Genomic DNA, 19,971 nt, shown 5'->3' with positions numbered 1-19,971 from the left:
CATTTTAATTAAGCAGAAACATATAAAAAGGGGACCGTAACTTTAGCTCAATCAGTCACTTATTTATAATGATACTCCAAAAAATAAAAACGTAACTCATTGAAAGTTTGTATTCTTATTGTAATTAACATAATACAATTTTTTTACAACCCTTTATTGAAACGCGAGGCGCTCCCCTAAAAAATCCACAAATAGGACCAAATTGATAGTTTACACAATTTTTTAAAACGCTGATTTAGCCTATGTCTGTTTAACCTTTAGCTCAAACTTTTCATAAGCCCAATATGAAATTCGGATATCCTTAAAACTTCTCAAAGACGATCCGAGATTATCAATTTTCGAACCTTTTTGTAGCATTAACTAACGTCAGTTTGATATTAAGCTTATAAACCTTAAACACAATATAGTCAGGGCAATGCCGACTCAATTTATAAGGGCTACCCTAAAAGTCCACAAAGGTGATCCAAGATTGTTAATACGCCTAAAAAGTGCCCTCTTCAAAATATGTAGCCGGGGAAAAGAGAGCGTGATCGAGTGGGCTATGCTTGTGGGTATTTTGGTACCTTGAAGGAGAGAGTAATGGAGTGGAAACCCCCATACCTTAAGCGTTGCCTTTGTACCCCCACACCTTAAGCGTTGCCTTTGTACCCCCACCTACGGCACCATAGTCCTCCCATCATCCCCAGCGGTTAGGTAGGGTCGTGCCGGACGAAATTGTAAAGGACGCTCCCTCTATCTCAAAAATAGAAGCTAGTTCTCATTCAAATAAAATGGCGCTACGCGGCAGCACTTAGCAATCGGCTACGGAAGGGTAGGGGCGTGCGCGAGGTACACTGGGAGAGATATGGTGCCGCAGGTCGCCCATCATCATTTCCAATCCATCTGACTCCCTTATCCCTGTTGGTACTAAGTAACGGGGGTTGGGACTCCAGGCATAGCCCGCTCCATTACGCACTCGACAACGAAAAGCAACTCGCGCCAGCGTGGGAAATAAGGCGGTAACACAGGGCAAATGGCGAGTTTAAAAATTGCCTGGTACAGTTCAAAAATTAAATCGGAGGGGGGTCAGTGGTCCACGAGACTACTAAAAAATTCAAGGGTAACCAGAGTCCACACATTAAAATTCTAATATTTTAATTATCCACTTCCTTAGCTTAGCAGACGACGTGCTCTGGGCAATGGTCACGGACCAGTTTATTTATTCCAAGTCAGGAGGGTCTCTGGCCTAATGTCCAGTTTAAAAAATCCTTATTTCCCACCCTGACTCGCGCTATAGCGCAAGCAGCTTGCGACGTGTTGCGCGTGATCGAGTAGGCTATGGTCCGGTCAAAAGAAATCTTCAGTTCAGCGTTGCAAATAAGGCGGTGGCACAGGGAAAATGACCAGTTGAAAAATTAAATCGGAGGGTGAGCAGTGGTCCACAGGACCACTAAGGAAATTCTAGGGTAACCAGGGTCCAGACATTATCTCAACTATTTTAATTACCCACTTCTTTAGTTTAGCAGACGCCGCGCCCTGGTCAATGGTCATGGACCAGTTCATTTATTCCTGGGCAGGGGGTCGCTGGCCCAATGTCTAGTTTTAAAAAAATCCCTATTTCCCACCCTGATTCAGTTGGGAGTCCTGGAGCTCCTAAAGTCCAGAGATGCATATGACAAGGATTCATTTCTCATAAGCGAGAATGGCCAACTCTGTTGTGTAAGAGACAGCCTGGCAGCCTGGTATTTTTTTACTTCTAAGTCAGCTAGGTTTTCACCTTTAAAAGTTAATACAGCCCTTTGAATTTAAATAATTAGAAATGAGAAATGTTATAAAATGAATAAATCTATACGGTTGCAGTTGTGTCGAAATGAGAGCAATTAAATATGTGTCTTTGATATTTAGCTCTGATAATTTCAGAAACTTAATAAAAAGTAGTGTTATGTATTTAACCAGAATTTATTTTACTGAAATTTATTAATAATTATTTAATTAAAAAAATTGTAATCCTATTTTATGTTTTAAATTTTACAAATAAAATTCAAAACAGTAAACATAGGGCAAAGGTTATATTGTATTATAAATAGCCTGTGGGATTGATTTTAGCTATATCGCAATTAGAGCTCGACATTTTCTATCCATTATCCACAAATTAGTAATTAATTTGAATGAAAATAGGTGGATATCTTTTATTAATTGGGAAATAATGCACACACTTTACATTTAAATTTTAGAAGTTAATTTATTATTTACTTTGTGTATATAATATTCAGCATTAATTTCACTAAGGAAATAAACTAATTACCTACGACTACGAGGAATTAACTAGTATATATGTTTAAAATTATAATTTAATCGTTTCAAAACTAATATGGTTTTGAACCGGTTTTTGTGATTTAGTTATTAAAATTTGTTATTATCGATTGGTCGATATTGAAAATTAACCAATGGTGGAACGAATTTTTTTTAAACTCAATGAAATGGAAATATCAATGAATCATCTACTGAAAGAGGTATCAACCTATTATTTTTTTTCAAAAGAAGGTAAATAAGGATTGGATGGCTTGCAGTTGCTGCTTCAAACAAGATTTTTAACCATGAATAGAATATTTTGTTAATTTTAGTCAAATTTAGATATTCGGTAATCGAGTTGATATGAATAAAGCTGTTTTGCTCATGTCTATTTTAAACTTTAATCACAGATTTCGCTTACCATTTCACAAGCATAATAAACACTACAGAAGGACGCAAATCTATCTGTGATCGGTAATGGTGACCAATATAGCAATTTGCCCAATTAATCAGTTTGAACTTCATTTGCACATTTCTACTCGTTAATTTGAAATGTTGCGAGAAATTTTAATGGAATATAAGTAGATATCTCTATCAGAAGATAATTTTTGATGTTGATATTTAAGATTCATTGAGTTAAAAAAATTGGTATTGGTATTTCAAGTAAGCTTAGATATCAACATCGGTGAATTTACGATATGGGCTTATGATGGTAGTCTGTTTATAAGATTAAGTCGTTACTTTAAGTGTCACTAGACAGTATCTACCTCCAAAACCGAGAGTTAGTAACTTTATAACCATCTCCTAGTCACAGGATATCCGAGGGTCAATTTCTTATATTATTGACTGACGAAGGCTCACTATAGCTTAGTCAACTTTTGGCAAGGCCTAATACCGTTTTTGCATGACTGTCGCCGTCAAATTCCTTTTAAAGCATAGATCATTAGATCATATAGTATCCACCCTTGATTTTCATTACGCAACACACGTTGGATTCGTAAACCTCGACGTGCACCACGATTAGAAGCATTAAAATGCAAAAACAACACACTGACCGCGTACATTTTTGGTAAATAACAGAGTCACTACAGCTGTTTTCGGGGGAATCGGGGCTGAACGAGCGACCGAGAGGGCGTAGAAGAAAAAGCCTCCGGCGGCCGGTCTCTTAAAGGGGGTAGTTTCGAGGGAACGAAATTCAAATGCAAGGCGCGTCCCTTCAACAAAAAACATTGAATTCCTTAATACGGACGTTTTAGGCAATTATAATATTGAAATTTTATACAATTAAGTAATATTTAAGAAAACTAAGCACTACTTTCAAAGTCTAAACTTTAAAAATACGACGATACGAGAAGGCGAAGTAACAACAAGAGGTAAACATTTTTATAAATGGCAAAAATTAACGGTAAGCCAAGGCTTAGCGCAATTTCACCGCCTTAAAGAAAGTGCCAAGTTTAGAAATAGATTGTGGGACAATAAAAAGGTGAAAAATTATGAAATTAGGCTTATATTAAAGCTTGGAACCTACTTTATATTATATTTAAAATCCATTTATGAGCAAATCCTCAAAAAATATGAAATTGGCAACGAACAAGTACCCACTCTCAAATTTTTTTCCCCTTAAAAAAATGGCGGCCACAAACGGGGTAATTTGTCACGGCGGCAATATTAAAGCAGTCTTATCTCACTATCGATAGGCCATTTCAACCAAAAGGCATTAAAAAAAACCATCGGATTATTATGACGCAACTATACGTAAAAAAGGCCAATATTGGTCGCGCTGATATTTACCAATAAAACAGCGTATCCATGCTAAAATATCGCAGATTGGGGTAGTTTTTAAAATTTAAAATTAAACCTACTTAAAATTAATTTTTCTCAAAAACATTAAAAATTGTCCTAGAAAAAGGTTTAAATTTTGATATAAAACCGTTGCCAAACGTAACAAACGAATATTTCATTTCAAAAGGGTGGCGACAAAATGGCTAAATTTGAAAAAAACTCCATGTTATTTCTATGGGAAAATTTAACTTTTTCACCAAAAGGGCTGATTAATTTTATGGAAATGAAAACCACCCTTAGCAACTTTATTTTTTATACAATAAACTAATGGGTGGATCTTCTTGAAATTTTAATCACATATTGAGGGCCCGAATTGTAGTTCTGTGGAATTTTTTCAAAGCAGTTAATACGATACAAAAAAAGTTATAACCAATCAAAAAACCATCCTTATACATTAAAGTCGGTATGAAGTCTTATCTAAGAGAGCTATCGCTCTCCTAGAATATGTTTTGAAGGTGGAGAACCAAGTTCATGTGACCCTTCTATTTTATGGTTCCGATAGCTTTCTGCATGCGCTCGCCAGTAACTACGAGCACGGCATGAGTTAGCCATCTGTGAGCCGAGCCATAAAGAATGTTACCGAGGCAATCGTTGTTTCCATGAAGGAGCTCGTAAACTTTCCGACTGGTGAAGCTGAAGTGGCTGCGGTATGGGTTGGTATTATGTGATACGAGAAACCTTCCAAAGTGTTAGCACGGTTTTGGCGGGCATGCGGGGTTTCAACTATACTTTTGTATAAAAATCAGAAGCACCGTTTAAAATATTCTTCGATCGTAGCTTCTCCCCCAGCATAAAGCTCTGAATATATCGGGTATATGTCTCCTTTATTAGACATTTGTTTGAAAACTACGTTGATATTCATGTTAAACAACCGCGAATTGGTCAAAGGCAATCAAAATGTTTTTTCGGAAATGTGATTTGGTTTAGTTTTGGTGATATTTGCTTATGTACTTTCATGCATTTTAAATGGGGTTTTTAGCGTTACATTCATCATGCCAAGTTAAGTTTGCAAGAAAGTTTTTATGGAGCCAAAATTTTAACTTCAATTCAGAGTTCCATTTTTCTTGAACATAGAGACAAAATTGAAAATTAAGTATCTCCTATGGTTTTTACAGGCATCATTTAGAGCCAAGTGCTTTTTCCCAGATGTTTTGGGTGCAATTGATTGCACTCATGTGCTAATCAAACTACCAGTTGTGGAACCAAATGCCCACATGGATAGGAAAGGAAATTACTCCCTTAATGTCCAATTGGTAAATGGTGTCCTCCTTGAATGACAATGTGCATACTGACAGTCCTTTTTCTGTACCAGATTTGCGATAATGAAATGCGTATCACCGATGTTGTGGCAAAACATGCTGGTGGGACGCATGACTCAATTATTTTGCGTTTCAGCGACATATTTGGACGTTTTAAGGCTGGAACAATGCCACAAGGGTATCTTTTGGGCGATAGTGGTTACCCGTTACAGCCATTCCTAATGACACCCATACTCCACCCTGAAACACCAAATGAACAACGCTATAATCAGCGTCGTATGTCAGGTAATTGCATTTTGATTAGTTCTGTAATTGATAAATAACATAGACCATTCTGGCCAATTTTCTGACCAATTACGCAAGTGATAGCTATTGACTGACATTAACTATTTAAGTGATAGTTGTCACTTGTGATATTTTCAAAAATATTTTAAACAATTGGTCACGTTGATACCTGACATAATCAAAGCTAGTGTTGCTGTATTAACTTAGTCAATGAATTGTTATTAACATTTAGGTTATTGAACCCGTCAATGGCATTTTGGAGATGCCTAGACATATCAGGAGGTGCCCTTTGCTATAACCCTAGAATGGTCACTGACATAATTTATGCTTGCTGCATCTTACACAACTTCTGTTTGGATGAGCCAATGCCTAGGGAGCAAGGTAAATTATAGTTATATATGTTGAATGTTAAATTTTTTCATGTGCATGGATATATGTACATCATTATGGTTAGGATGATGGAGGAAGTATGCGTAATCTGAGAGAAACCGGCACGCTTAATGTGTCACATCTCAGGTTGGATGGGTCGCCAAAAATGGGGAAGAAAGAGTAGGATTCAATAGGAATTGCTTCATCTGTAGCTCTTAGTGTTGAGTCCGGCGATTCCTCCCCCTTTTTGGGGTCCTATCCGACCTGAGCTATGATACATTAAGCGTGCGCTTTTCTCTCAGATTACGCATCATCCTGTAATCTAACTGTTAACCCCATGGTCAGTAAAGGGTGTGTACTAATCTAAATTAGGTACAACAGCTTTCATGACTCCATTTGATTAGAACCAGTTTTAATCTAAGGTTTTTGTTTTAGCTGCACCAGTTGAATTAAATCCGCAACCAAATACCGATGACACCGATGACGAACTTGAAGCAGAACAAGCCCATGACCACAACAAGCTGCTTCAAGCTGGACGAACGATTCGGCAAACATTGATAGCGCTGTAAACGCTGACGTTGGGTGGAAGCACAGCATTTAGCATCATGAAAGTGGGGTGGCGTTACAGTTATCACTTTAGCCTCACACCAAGTGGGAAATTTTGATCATGAACTGTGGAACCGGTCTACTGCTGCGTAGATTTTGCAAGTTCTCTCCCCATAACTTGTTAAAGGAGTTCTCCTTCGTGGTCTCACTCCGTTTCGCCTTTCCATAAAAACATGCTACGGTTAACAGTAATAGTTAGTATAGGACGCTGTCAGTTAGCTGTGTCGGTAGTTAAAGCTTCTACTACGCAACACAATGCGTCTACAATAACCCTTAAAAATTTGACCTGGACATTTCACGACTCCTTAAACCGAAATATTTTGTGTCGGTCACACAGACCCATTCTTCGTGGAAGGTTGCATGGTGTGCTCAGTTGAAAGCTACACTAAACGTTTTGATCTCACAACTAATCATATTCGGGGTCATTAGTTGAGAACTTTGGAGTCTTATTATTTCCGTATCGCGCGTCACTAATTAGATAATGAGACGTGGCTCACAGTGCAGTAGAACCATTCTTAGTTGAAGATAATGATTTAGAGAACATTCAAAGAACTCGTTTGCGTCAACACTGTTCAACAGCCATAATAATGGTTCATTATAGACGGACGTGCCGATCTGGCGAGACTACTTTTTATGCATCACAAACACATCTCGGCTAAGTTTGTTAATGATCATGATGTACTTCACTGGAAACCACACTTTGGCTTTTCCCAAATATTATATATTTAGAACGTTCAGCTTTGACAAGACAACTTACTAGAACTCTCTCTACACAATGACTGAGAAATCTACAACGCTTGCAACAAATTTAAGCAACCTACCGTCTTAGTAGTGATGGCAGTGGCACGCCAATAAACCTCATCAACGGGAACTATTGTACAGTGAAGGTCTGTATTTTCTTATTTGACACTTTACACTACGAGCCCTCAGTGTTCTATGTTGAATCACTACATGAACCCAACACCACTTACCTCAGAGACGACTTAACTTCTAGCAATGTCCATATCACGTTTCATGGTAGCCTTTACAGCATTGAAGCCATCGCCATACCAACTTCCACTGTACAGGTTTGCCAAAGAAATTGTCTGTTTCCCTACAGCGATTATGGCGAATCATAGCAGACGTTACAGTTAATTGTGGTAATACACTCAATTACTACCCTTCGCGAGGACACAGTTGAAGAACGCGTCAACACAATGCCTCTGTCTTCAATAACTTAAGCACATTATCAGTAGGTCTGTTTCAATTATGAACTGAAGAAATAATGATGATCATATTTTGTAGAATATCACAGAAATGGTAAACTTATCACTCGCAGCAGCTTAGTTTCCATCCCGGTTTGAGACTACATGTTGAGACGAATGTAACCGAAAGGCGTCTTATGCGTCTCTTTAACTAATGTGACGTCATCATCCAAATAAAACACAATGCGAATCGCCACGTCAAATTCTCAGGCATTGGTCCAGCCTATCACTCTGTCCATTCGTTTATGGTTTCACTCTCCTGACTAGGGTTCAGTTCAAGCCCTTGATGGCGCCAAAAATGTGTCATTACAACCAGAGATGGTTCCCATATCCGCTCAAGCTTTCTCTGTAGAGCCTGGTAACGCTGAAAAGGAAATGTATTAATTTATGGACGTAAATATATTAACATTTACGACCAAATAAAATAGATATCTGTTAAATGAGTGTAGCTCGTAGCTGATGACGTTAAGCGTATCTTCGATGAACCTATGTGATTGGACGATGGTCAAAATGATGTAAACTGAACCTGTGAAGAAAGTGAGTGCTTATTATTCTCGCTCCATATATTTAGGACGAGGCTGAATTTGCAATGGTGAAAAGATGTTTATTAACAATTACGCAACGCAAGAAACGTGAGAAGCATGAACCTCCTACAGACTATAAAGGTGCGAGGCACACCATGAAATCAAGAACTTGCCATAGAAAATAATGAGAGTAATCGTTTTTAAATATAGCATGAGCATGCTTACTAAAAACATTAAATTACAATAAAAGCGCATGCCAGACTAAGCGTGAAAAACATTAAGTTACAATAAAAGCGCATGCCAGACTAAGCGTGTAAAACATTAATTTAAATTAAATTACAATAAAAGCGCATGCCAGACTAAGCATGTAAAACATTAAATTACAATAAAAGCGCATGCCAGACTAAGCATGTAAAATATTAAATTTCAATAAAAGCGCATACCAGACTAAGCATGTAAAACATTAAATTACAATAAAAGCGCATGCCAGACTAAGCATGTAAAACATTAAATTAAATTAAATTACAATAAAAGCGCATGCCAGACTAAGCGTGTAAAATATTAAATTAAATGAAATTACAATAAACCAGTGGCCATATCTTCACATGAGGAAAATTTGAAGTTTCATACCACAATTGTATTGTTGATTTATACATATATTTATGCAATATTAAAGGGTATAAGAATATGGCTCAATGCATAGATTCTGTGGTGGACGTGTATTCAAAACATTACAGTTAACATCACTGCCCCTTTACAGGAATTTCATTCGGTTATTTGGACTAGCTATGTTCAACTGTTCACCTTATCTTTAAAACCATAACAATGATTCAAAACCCCCTATTTAGCAGTGGGAAATGGGAAGTGGGGACTCTAAAAAAATCGCTTTAAAAACTATATTGAAACAACCATAACCGCTTTTTCACGAGACACTTTCGAACCGTTTTCAACCGTTTTGGAAAGGCCTAACACTTTTTAAAAAAATATTTCCATTTTCTCGTGAAAGATCTCCTATTTTATCAACTTAATATTATTTTTTGTACATTTCAAAACGGTTTAAAACGGTTTCAAAGTGTCTCGTGTAAACGCGGCTAATATATAATAGGTTAGGCGAGAGAAAGTTTTTAATTGCGGCGTCAGTATCTACTATCAGCAGTTCCCGATTCGAAAAAAAAACAAGTTGGGAAACCAAAATGAACCTCTCCGAGTCGATTTAAAAAGTAGACGTTTTTCTTAAATAATTATATACATATAATTGGTATTATTATTTTAATCGTTAGAAGTTTACCTTAATACTAGTTAAGCCATTTTAAGGAACGTGATGCCTAAAATCATTTTGACGTTTTACTTCTAGCGTATGCCTCCTTAACAATTTTTGCAAATTTAGGGTCTGGCCAAATTTAGGTAGCGTGTTCTTGGAGTGTGCCTGAAGTGGGCAATTCATTTTTAAACTTATCTCTTGTTTTTTTAAGTCTTTGTCTGCAAAGACTGTTTTTATTAATTTCACTAATGGGTTTAAAATATTTTAATCATTTTACGTTATAGTTAAATTTGTTTTCGGTAAAAATTTTAAAAACACTTTTCAGGTAAAAATTTTAAAGAACACATTTACGATAAAAAATTTTCAATTGACTATCGTAAAAAAATTAATTTCGCCGTAAAGTTTCTTTTAATTTCACGTTCATTTTCCTTTGAAAGATTTTCTTAAATCTGCTATCTCCTCCGCCCTTGGCACAAGTTTTACAACCGTTTCTTGCGATCCTTCGTCCTCAACTTTTGATTTTGCGTAGACACGAGCACATTCTTTAAATAACGATCTAGTCTTGTTATTAAAACTTGAAATTAAAGTGACGATAACAAACGTATGATGATAATGTAAAGTGACGATAACAAACGTATGATGATAATGTTAAAACTAAAATAACCACTTTTTGTTTCATAATGAATTAAATTTTATTCGCGAGTTTTTACTTAAATATAAAATTAAAGCAGAACTGAAGATGCCTTTGTACAAAACACGAAACTAGTCGTCTCAGCGTCAGTTTTTGTTTCATTTTATATTTTAATTTATATTTTAATTAACGACATCTTAATAAATTTTATTTCACTAAATAATAAAAAGTGGTTATTTAACTTTGAACATTGTATTCTTATCATTGAAAGCCAATGAATGTAGGAATGTTCACGTTAGCGTCAGATTAAGATTATTACTTAGTATATTACTTTGTTCTGTAAGTTTAGCTTTGACTGATTTAATTTTTTTGGTGTTAATTTTGGACGTGGCTCTGCTTTTGTTTTATTTGAAGCTATGCCCGCCTCAGATCTTTCGGCTAAATCATTGCTTCCCCAAATGCTTACAGCAAGATTTTTAATTAATATTGATTCAGTTAGCGATTCTTAAACATGTTCCTACGTTTTCTGGTCCAAAAATACACCATACCCAAGGCTTTCCTACAACGTCAATGTTTATATTGATATTTAGAAATTTGTGTAGCATTATGTAGCACTTATGTTTTCATTTTCAAGTATATGTAGTAGGTGAGCACCCTAGTTTAGTCATAATAATAATTTATTATCTTACTTATGGTTTAGTCAAACTACCAGTAAAAAGGAAGTAGCAAACTACCAAAACAAAAAAATAGATTTGATTGCTTATTTTTGGCCAACCATGGTGAGCACCAACTATTGTTTCGGTGAAATTATTTTTCCATCCTTCAACTCCAAAAATGGGGTTTCTTGTTTTTGGGGAAAGATTTCGTCGTCGTCAAACTTTGCGAGTTTCTTCTTTTGCCACTGGCTTACTAACTGAAAATTTAAACATGTTTCTCAAAGTGTTTTCAAATTCTAAGTTAGGTTTAAAATATAATACCTTCAGAGGATGGATCAACACTATATAATTTCCTTTATATATATTGATTTTATCAATGATATCCTTGTTGGACCAATTGTATACATTTGGCAATATCTGCAAATCTGGATTCTGAATACCTTTAAAATTTGGGTCCTTTAAATGGCTTTTCAAATGATAAGAACCTAGATTAACGTAAGCCCGATTGGCCTCTCTCAGTTTCATCAACTGGAAGTTAAAGATAGCTATTACAGCGTCATTCACTTTCAATTCCTTGCCAATATATTTTTTGAAGTCTGCGTGAATGCTTTCACTATTGTTGTTGGTGGGTACACAGTTTTTGAAAGCAGCAAACCTTTTAGTCACAGCATTAATACACCCTTTACGTAAAGCAAACTTGAGGTTTTTGTCAGCGTACAAGAGAAATTCACGAGCCCATATGATCCTAAAAGTTTCATATAATTCGTCAAACTTTTCAACACTCTCGCAATTCATCAAATCCTTAACAAACTCTTTAAAAGCCTGTGTTTGTTCAGGAGTTGCGTCCGTAGTCTTAAGCCAGTCAGTAACATTTCGGTTTACGTGATTATGGCAATAGCAAATGTTAGTTCTTCCAACTTCAGAACTCTTTGAAATTGCGATTATCAAGCCAGGTTCGCGGTCGCACATAATTGGAACATTTTTTCCATAGACATCAAGCATCAATTGAGGAGCAACAAAATCTTTCTAGAAATGAAGATGTGTTCCTTTCAATTTACGGTTATGCATCATGGCAAAAATAGGAAATATCGGCTGTTCAACAAGCTCAGTATTTTTCATTGTAACAAAGGAAACATAAAAATTTCCCACTTCAAAAGTTGTGTCATAAGATATTAGTTGTTCCAAGTCAGAATCTTCGGACGACGCTTTTAACAAACGAAGACCAAGGTTCAAAACATCTGGATGACTCATTATTATTGAGAAATTTTGCAAATATGAAACTTCAAAAATTGAATCTCTTAGTGGTCCTTTTGAAAGTTGCATTAAATTGAAATAGGGATCGTTTGAAATCATATTTTCATGGTCCATCCTGTACTTAAAATTTTGAGTCTGTTTAAGGTCTGGGGCTCCAATGTCTTCTACTTCATGGTGAGACACCTTGATTTCAGGTTCAACAAATGTTTTCGATTTGAAAACGACTTCAGTTTTATCTAAAATGCTATTGTAAGCGTTTCTAGGAGTCATACCTTTGCCAAGATTTTCTTTAATATTTTTTCGTACAGTTTTCATAGTTGAAGTAAAAACTCGTTGATTTTTTGTGGAATTACCATGGCAACGACGTTCTACCAAACTTGAGTCGCCCCAGTACTGAATTAAAATAGCGACATGTTTTCTATTTTTATTATTTCGGAGTTTGAAAACAATTCTGGAGAAACCAGAATTCATTTTAAGGCTCGTTCCAGGTCTAACATAATAATATTGTCGAATAACAGGTTTTATAGGTGGCGAAATTCCAGTTGTTCTGGATAATTTCCAAAAAATTCGGTCGGAGCATATAACATCCGTTTCTTCCTCAACGGGAACTAGAAAAGCTATTATTTGTCCTCCTTTTGGAGTGAAAGTGTTTGGCAGAACAGTTCTGTAGATGGGGCCACTTTGCTTTCCTTTCAAAATAGATTTCAATATCTCTTCAGCTTCTACAATCCCTAATTTATGGGAGCAATTGCTGCAGAAAACACCAAATGTCTCAACATTCATTTCAGGTATAGGATCATTATTAGTAATGTATTCATCTTCACTTGATTCAGTATCAGAGAAAGGTTTATCCAGATGGTCAGTATGTGAAGTTTCCTTATGAATCACATGATTATTTCGATGGACCGTACCCATATTTTCTATGGGTCGGACAGTTGTCGGGTCTGTGGTCGTTTGTTCCGTACCACGCCCATTACCAGTCTTTACGACTGTTGGCTTCACCATTCCTTCGTAGTTCTGATGAACCATACCCATATTTTCTATGGGTTGGACATTTGTCGGGTTTGTGGTCGGTTGTTCCGAACCACGCCCATTTGCAGTGTTTTTGACGGTTGGCTTGACCATTCCGTCGTAATTTTGATGAAACATACCCATATTTTCTGTGGGTTGGACGTTTGTGGGATAAGTGATCGGTTCGTACCACTCCCATTTTCAAAGTTGAAGACGGTTGGCTTCGCCATTCCGTCATAGTTTTGGTCCTCCATTTTTTTTAGATAAAATAGCGGAAAACCTTTTTGAAAAATGCAAAATATCAGAAGGGAATAATAGAAGAAGGATGCCACTCTGTATCCTCTTAATGCTTTAGTTATGTAACGTCATTCTTCCCAGGCTCACCCTTTTAGTTTGCTTTCCCGCTCATCAAACTACAAATAGGCATCGCACCGTAAGGTGAATTCTATAATTGTTTGGCACTAAATCCCCAGCAATCATCCCACAAACCTCATCTTTACGTGGGACAAAAATGCCAAATATTTAAACGCTAATAGAGTAATGATGAGGGAACTATTTATCGCGTATGTGATTCGTTTTAGTAACCTTGCTCTAAATGTTCCGATGTTGGGAAGAGTGACGTTACACTTACCCCGCTTTGTGGTACACTTCTCTCGAAGAGAAGTATTATATACTTCTGAAAATGTTTAAATATAGAAGTACTAATTCAATATTAAAACAATTCCCCTATTTCGCCCAATTTTCAATAATATAGGCAAAACCTTAAACTTGACTGAAAACAAAAATAAGTGAGGTTGGGGGGGCGGGAATTGGAGCCTAGATGCTCAATTTTGTACATTATAGGCAAAACCTTAAACTTGACTGAAAACCAAAAACAAAGTGAGGGGGGGTAAAAGGAGCCTAGATGCTCAAATTATAACAATGACTAAATATTTTAGAGGGTTTCGGGTATTGCAATGAACTTTTAGACCTTTAATTTACATGCTATCATAACCTAGTGTAAACATTATTGTAGAATACTTCATTTATTACTGTTTAGGCCTACATCAAAGGCATGAGGTAGTCTTATAGAGAGGTCAAAATCGGTAATTAAAATTTAGAAAAAGAATACAATAATTACCAAAACAATTTCTTCCTGCTGGAAATATCACTGACCTTGCTTCGGGATTAGCCTTAACGGCAAAATCTAAAGCAAGAAGATAATTAAAGCGAGCTAGAACAAAAAAGAAAACCAAGCATCAACGTTGAAGGCGTTGTAGAGTAAAACTCCTCCAGTTGCCCAGGAAGTAAAAACCAACACGGAGAAAAACAGCTACAGACGCTTAAAGAGCATACTAAAAGAAACAACTATTTTTAAAATTAATTTATTATATTCACTAAAATTGACACTGATTGATTAGCAAGTTCTTAAAATTAACAAACATTTCATTACATGAAATTACAAAAAAAAATATTTTCCTTGTGCATTTTCATAAAGTATTTATTAAATGTCTTTTGTAAAGCCCTGGTTGCCACATTTAATAGTACAAGTAATCAAAAATATCTGTGGGCTCACTAATCAAGCAGAGTAGTAAATGTTTTCCGATACATTAATTATTGCAACCCCCTAGAATCATTAACCAATTAAAATATTGTGATAATGTGGGCCCACGTGGGAAATAAGGCGGTGGCACAGGGGAAATGACCAGTTTCACAATTATCTTCTCTAGTTTAAGAAATAAATCTGAATTTTCTCAGTGGTCCGCGTAAACACACTGAAAATTCAAGGGTGATGAGTTCAGAGATTAACTTAAATCTTTTTAATATGCAATTCTCTAGTTTAGCGTACGCCTTGCCCTGGTCAGGGGCCATTTTATTTATTTGAAGCCAAGGGGTCTCGGTCAATTACCTAATGTCCTGTTTAAAAAAATATCCTTATTTCCCACCCTGAAGGGGACACTGTTCCCCACTAATACACCCCTCCGATGGGTAAAGGGTTAGTGTCGGGAGATACAGTGAGCACAAAAATAGTGCTCCCTGTAGTGTCACGTGTGTAGTGTGAGCCTCTAACCGTATTTTCGTGTTTACCCTTTTTGAATTTCCTTCTCAAAGGATCACGTGACGTCTTATTCCTCGGCTGTGCCCGGAGGTAGGTGCGCTTCAGAGCCATGGTGCCCGGCCGTTATAGCTTGCCTTCCCCCATCTATCTTTGACTCTCCTGAGTCTCCTCCCTTGATATCTCCCTGGGAGATAACACGGGTGTTGCTCCAGTGCCGTGTTTGCGCATTCTCAGCTCCAAAACGTGTACAGCGCAGGCGCTAAAATGCGAGATGGAAGGCAGAGTTTTACCCCCGCGACTTTCCCCCTTAGACTGGTAGAAAGGGTGTATAGAATATCCTTATTTACAGCTTTGATTTTTAAACTGCTGTTTAAACCCCGTAGAGCCATTCTCTTGCTCAGCGGCTCAACTTAACGTTCGCGATTTCATTCTTTCTTTGTTCTTCTTGCCTCGTGTCACCCGTGTGTGCATGGATGTCAACGGCTTCGCTCTCTAATAGGCTCGTTTTCTTTTTAAAAATTGGTAAATTGATAGTTATTAAAAACGTAATCGACGAATATGGATTCGAGGTACAGAAAGAGGAGGTTAGAAAATTCTAAAGAATTTAGGCGTGACGCTTCTAACGAATACAAAAGTGAGTTAAAGACTTAAATCTTCAATTTGGAAATTTCGTTGGGCCTTTGCATGTACACGCGTGTTGGGCTGTTGGCCAGTTGTTGGGCTGCTTCTGTGAAATGAAGCTTATTTATTTTAAAGTAATGTTTCTAAGGACCTAATTCTCATTAATATCTCTATGTAAATACAGATCTCTGGGATATAAGGCCACTTATATTCTATAACGAAAATCGTTTAAAGCCATTACAATTTTTTTTAAATTTAAATATAATTTCGAGTAGTTACATTGGATGTATTTTTGAATAGATGGTTTACTCACATGGAGTATTCATAAGATTTGCACCGTGAAGCCTGGCTAACTAGAGGACAAAAGCCGGTCTGCTATTGTCCTCCAGGGAGCCGGACCTTCACGTGTAAATGGTTAGAATCCTTCATGTGGGCAAACGACCTATACTAATAAATTAATTTCTATGAATTATCGTAGGACGATGTAAGAGTAATAACACCAGATAAAATGAAATGGAAAACCCAAGTAAGATGATTGTCTCTTTTTCATAATAATAAGGTAACGTAATTTGCCTTTGCAAGCTTCTTAGTTTGACGGGTGCATGAAAGCACATGTTATGAGTATTAAAATTTCTGGTTTTGAGTAGGTATTTGAGATGTTAGAGTCATGGGTTTTACGTACAGGTTCTAAAAGAAATGTCCTGTTGTCATTGAATCTAATTTTTAGTCTTTAGAGAAGCGGGGCTGATACCGGTGACTTAATTTTGACTTAAAAGTAAATCAGCCGCACCCCAACCTTGATATTTAGTAAATAGCTCCGTGTGTGAAAGAAAATAGTCTTTACAAACAATTTTTATGCGTTACCATGACAGGGTTCATACAAACCTGTAAAAATCACGGAAACAAATAGCTGACAAAAACCTCAGGGAAATTTCGAATTTTTAGGGAAATTTAAAATTTTTATGGAAATTTGTGTCAAACAGGGGCCGAGTAATTAAGCGAAATGTTCGTGAACATACCCGCCATAGGATTAATATTACACTATACTTTGGAGGCTCATAACTCAGGTTATATTAGAGATGCGGGGATGTCCTTTGATTATGTAATAGTCCCATTTGCCCCCTCCTTCGTTAGCATTTGCTCCATAGGATACTCCATATACGGGAATAACCTGGAAAATTCTGGGAAGTATATGGGAAAAAACCTGGAAATAACAGGGAAATTAGTTTTCCAAAAGTTGTATGAACCCTGCATGAAATGTTAAGAAACAAGATATATTTTACATATTTCAGCAATTAAGGGCTAAACAATGACTGACCTGCTTGCATTAATTTTTGATTATGTAGGTGACATTCCTAATTTCCTGGGGTTTGTTGGTGTTGGAGATTTTGTCGCCCTAGAGTTGCTGAAGTGCATGGGCTATGAAGAAAGTAAATAGTTTTGAGTAGAAAACCATTTCTTTATTTCAAAATGCATGAGTAATCTGCAGTTAATGGGAGTAATACCGTAAAAATCGTCTATTAGCATTATGGGGGAAAAAATAATTTTAGATAATGTAAGGCTTCTAATTGGTTCGTGTCATTCGCAAGATAAATTTTCTGTGTAGATAATTAACCAGCATGTTAAGGGCTAATAAGAAACTGCGCTACTTTTTATCATTGTAAATTTAAAGTTGGAAATTTAGAATAATTTAACTAGCAAGTTTTAAAGGTTTTTATGGAAAATTTTAATTTTAAATATAATTTTTATTCATGAAGGTATTCAGTGGGACCGTAATAATTACAGGCATCGGGTAATAGGTTTTGCAAGGTATAGTTCAAGATTGGAAGATCTTACGAGAGTAATAGGGAAAATTCCCGGAAATAAAATAATTCTGTCTACAGGGAACATGGAATTAAAAAAAGTTGGCATTTATTCAATTTTTACTAATGAAACTTAAATATTTATACAATGTGGAAATTTTTATAGTACGCAAGAACGAAACAATCTAGAATTTTGAGCAACCTGAAAATTAATACCATTAGACTTCTTGACAAACTGAAAGATAAAGAACTGAAAGAACTAATTTTACTTACACCATTGCCATCTCCAGGCCGAAATGAATTTCTCTGTTTCGTTAAGCAGAATGTGGAGGGTTTTTCCTGTAAGTATCAAGCGCTTAGATAATAATCCCATTTATAGGTGCTTGGTAAAGACTAAAAAGTTACATTTGTGTGTGCTTGGTTGCAGTAAACTAATAGGATTGATCGGTTCTTTTTTTAATTTTAGCTTTTCACTTGATTTCGCTAGATGAAATTCTTAAGTAAGTAACAAGGGTAAGGCTTATTCGTCTGCCCATTAATGAGAGATGAATGAATATATACGGGATATCGAACCTACCATTCCCAGAGATGAAAAATTATAATAGAGGGCAGTCGAGGGCGCCTTTCCCATTGAACATCAAACACTACAATTAACTTAACTTCAACCATGTTATATTAACAATTCTAAACATTTTTTAGAAACGGTGACCCGGACTATGACAAACTTCCAAAACACATAACATCATTCTTATCGAGTAACATGCAGCCCACAGTTAAAATCAACGAATACGCGCCAAAAAAAGTAACGATAAAAATAATTAGCGTCGATCAGCTGAAGTCAGGGTTAAACAAAATGAACTTGGATAACAACGAAGAAGGTAATTCAAGAGATAACTTTTTAAGCAAAGAAATACTTTGAGAGTATAGATAAAAATTTGGCAGCATATTTCCGAAAAATTCAGTATAATTTATAAAGGCAGTAGCTCTAATTTAACGTTTCATTGATAAAACAGATGAACTACTTCGTTATGAACCTACTTTTGTCAGTAAAAATAATATTGAAAACAATGCGTCCAAAGAACCTTTAATGAATGAACCAACAACTTCCAAGCAGTCAAGTTACAGGTACCGTCCATAAACTACGTCACACTCTTATGGGAGGGAGGGGGGTTTCTAAATTTGTGACGGTCCGTGACAAGGGAGAGGGAGGGGTTTTTCTATGCGTGACGTCACATTTAGCATTGATTTTGTTACGAAGTCAGTAAGAGGCCGATTGGCGCTCTTATGTTATAGAAGAAGAAAAACAACTTTCCATAGTCCACCGTTACAATAATTTACCAAAATTGTTATTCCATCATCGCTTAAATAGTAGAAAATTTAAGCAATTATCAACTATTTACACTTTTATATAGCCAATTTAAATAGCTCATTTAAAATAAACAGCGTAAACTCTCTTATGTCTCTGTTTATTCGCCCCTATTATTTGTGAGGATGAATCAAATCCCCCTGCCGATTGAAATGGTTTCGATTCTTTGGCAAATTTTCTAAATCTCAAGCTCCATTAGTCTGTTTTCGGTGACAGTGTCGAAACCTAAAAAGTGTGCCCCTTTAACTAAGCTTTATGGATATTTTTTGAATCTTATAAAAAGCACATCCAGACATTAATATTGTAAAGATCAATCAGAGGGAAAAAGCTTAAATCGCAAGAGAACTTGAATTTTCAGCAGAGCAAAATATTTCTGAGAGGGCGGCATATCACTCAAAAAATTAATCAAATTAAATTTGTAAATTAAGACAAATCATAGTGGGGGGGGTTAAAGAAATTTGACGTGGTTTTTTAGGGGAGGGGTCTGAGAAAAGCGTGACGAAGCGTGATATGGGGGGACGGGGGGTCAGAAAATGCTTTTTTTCGCGTGACGTAGTTTATGGACGGTCCCATATTTTAATCATGAAGTCATGTTAGAATATTGATGAGTTTACAAATTTCGATTTCTGTTGACTGATACAAGCGGGAACTAAGGGAATATGGTCTTTGACTCAATTATGGTTTGAGACACTTTTTAGGTAGTGGGAAAAACACGAAGCCCAATGTTTATTGATTATGGTGACAATTCTGTTAAGCTATGTTTACAATTACATGCGAATCAGTTCAGAACTGGCTTGTCTAGTTTGTTTTGAAATCCCTTCTCTCTCTTACTAAGTAGCGATTTCGACAGTCTTGGCTCAGACTTTAAAACGCTCTAATAACTACTGTCTGCAAAGGTTCTTACTATTCTCACTCGAATAGGGTGGTTTCG

General features: G+C 36.2%; 1 long non-coding RNA gene across 1 annotated transcript; it reads left to right on the top strand.

Moving 5' to 3' along the window:
- Positions 1 to 17,231: 17,231 nt before the first annotated feature.
- Positions 17,232 to 17,869, top strand: LOC149656730 (uncharacterized). The gene is made up of 3 exons (XR_016370019.1): positions 17,232 to 17,302; positions 17,630 to 17,775; positions 17,841 to 17,869. It is a non-coding gene; the product is annotated as an uncharacterized LOC149656730 (long non-coding RNA).
- The last annotated feature ends 2,102 nt before the right edge of the window (positions 17,870 to 19,971 follow it).

Source organism: Phalangium opilio, unplaced genomic scaffold (assembly GCF_054372755.1).
Source record: "Phalangium opilio isolate 3A_F unplaced genomic scaffold, DU_Popi_V2 ptg000077l_1, whole genome shotgun sequence".
NCBI lineage: Eukaryota > Metazoa > Arthropoda > Arachnida > Opiliones > Phalangiidae > Phalangium > Phalangium opilio.
The sequence above is the reverse complement of the archived record's forward strand: the minus strand, read 5'-3'. Positions and strand labels throughout refer to the sequence as shown.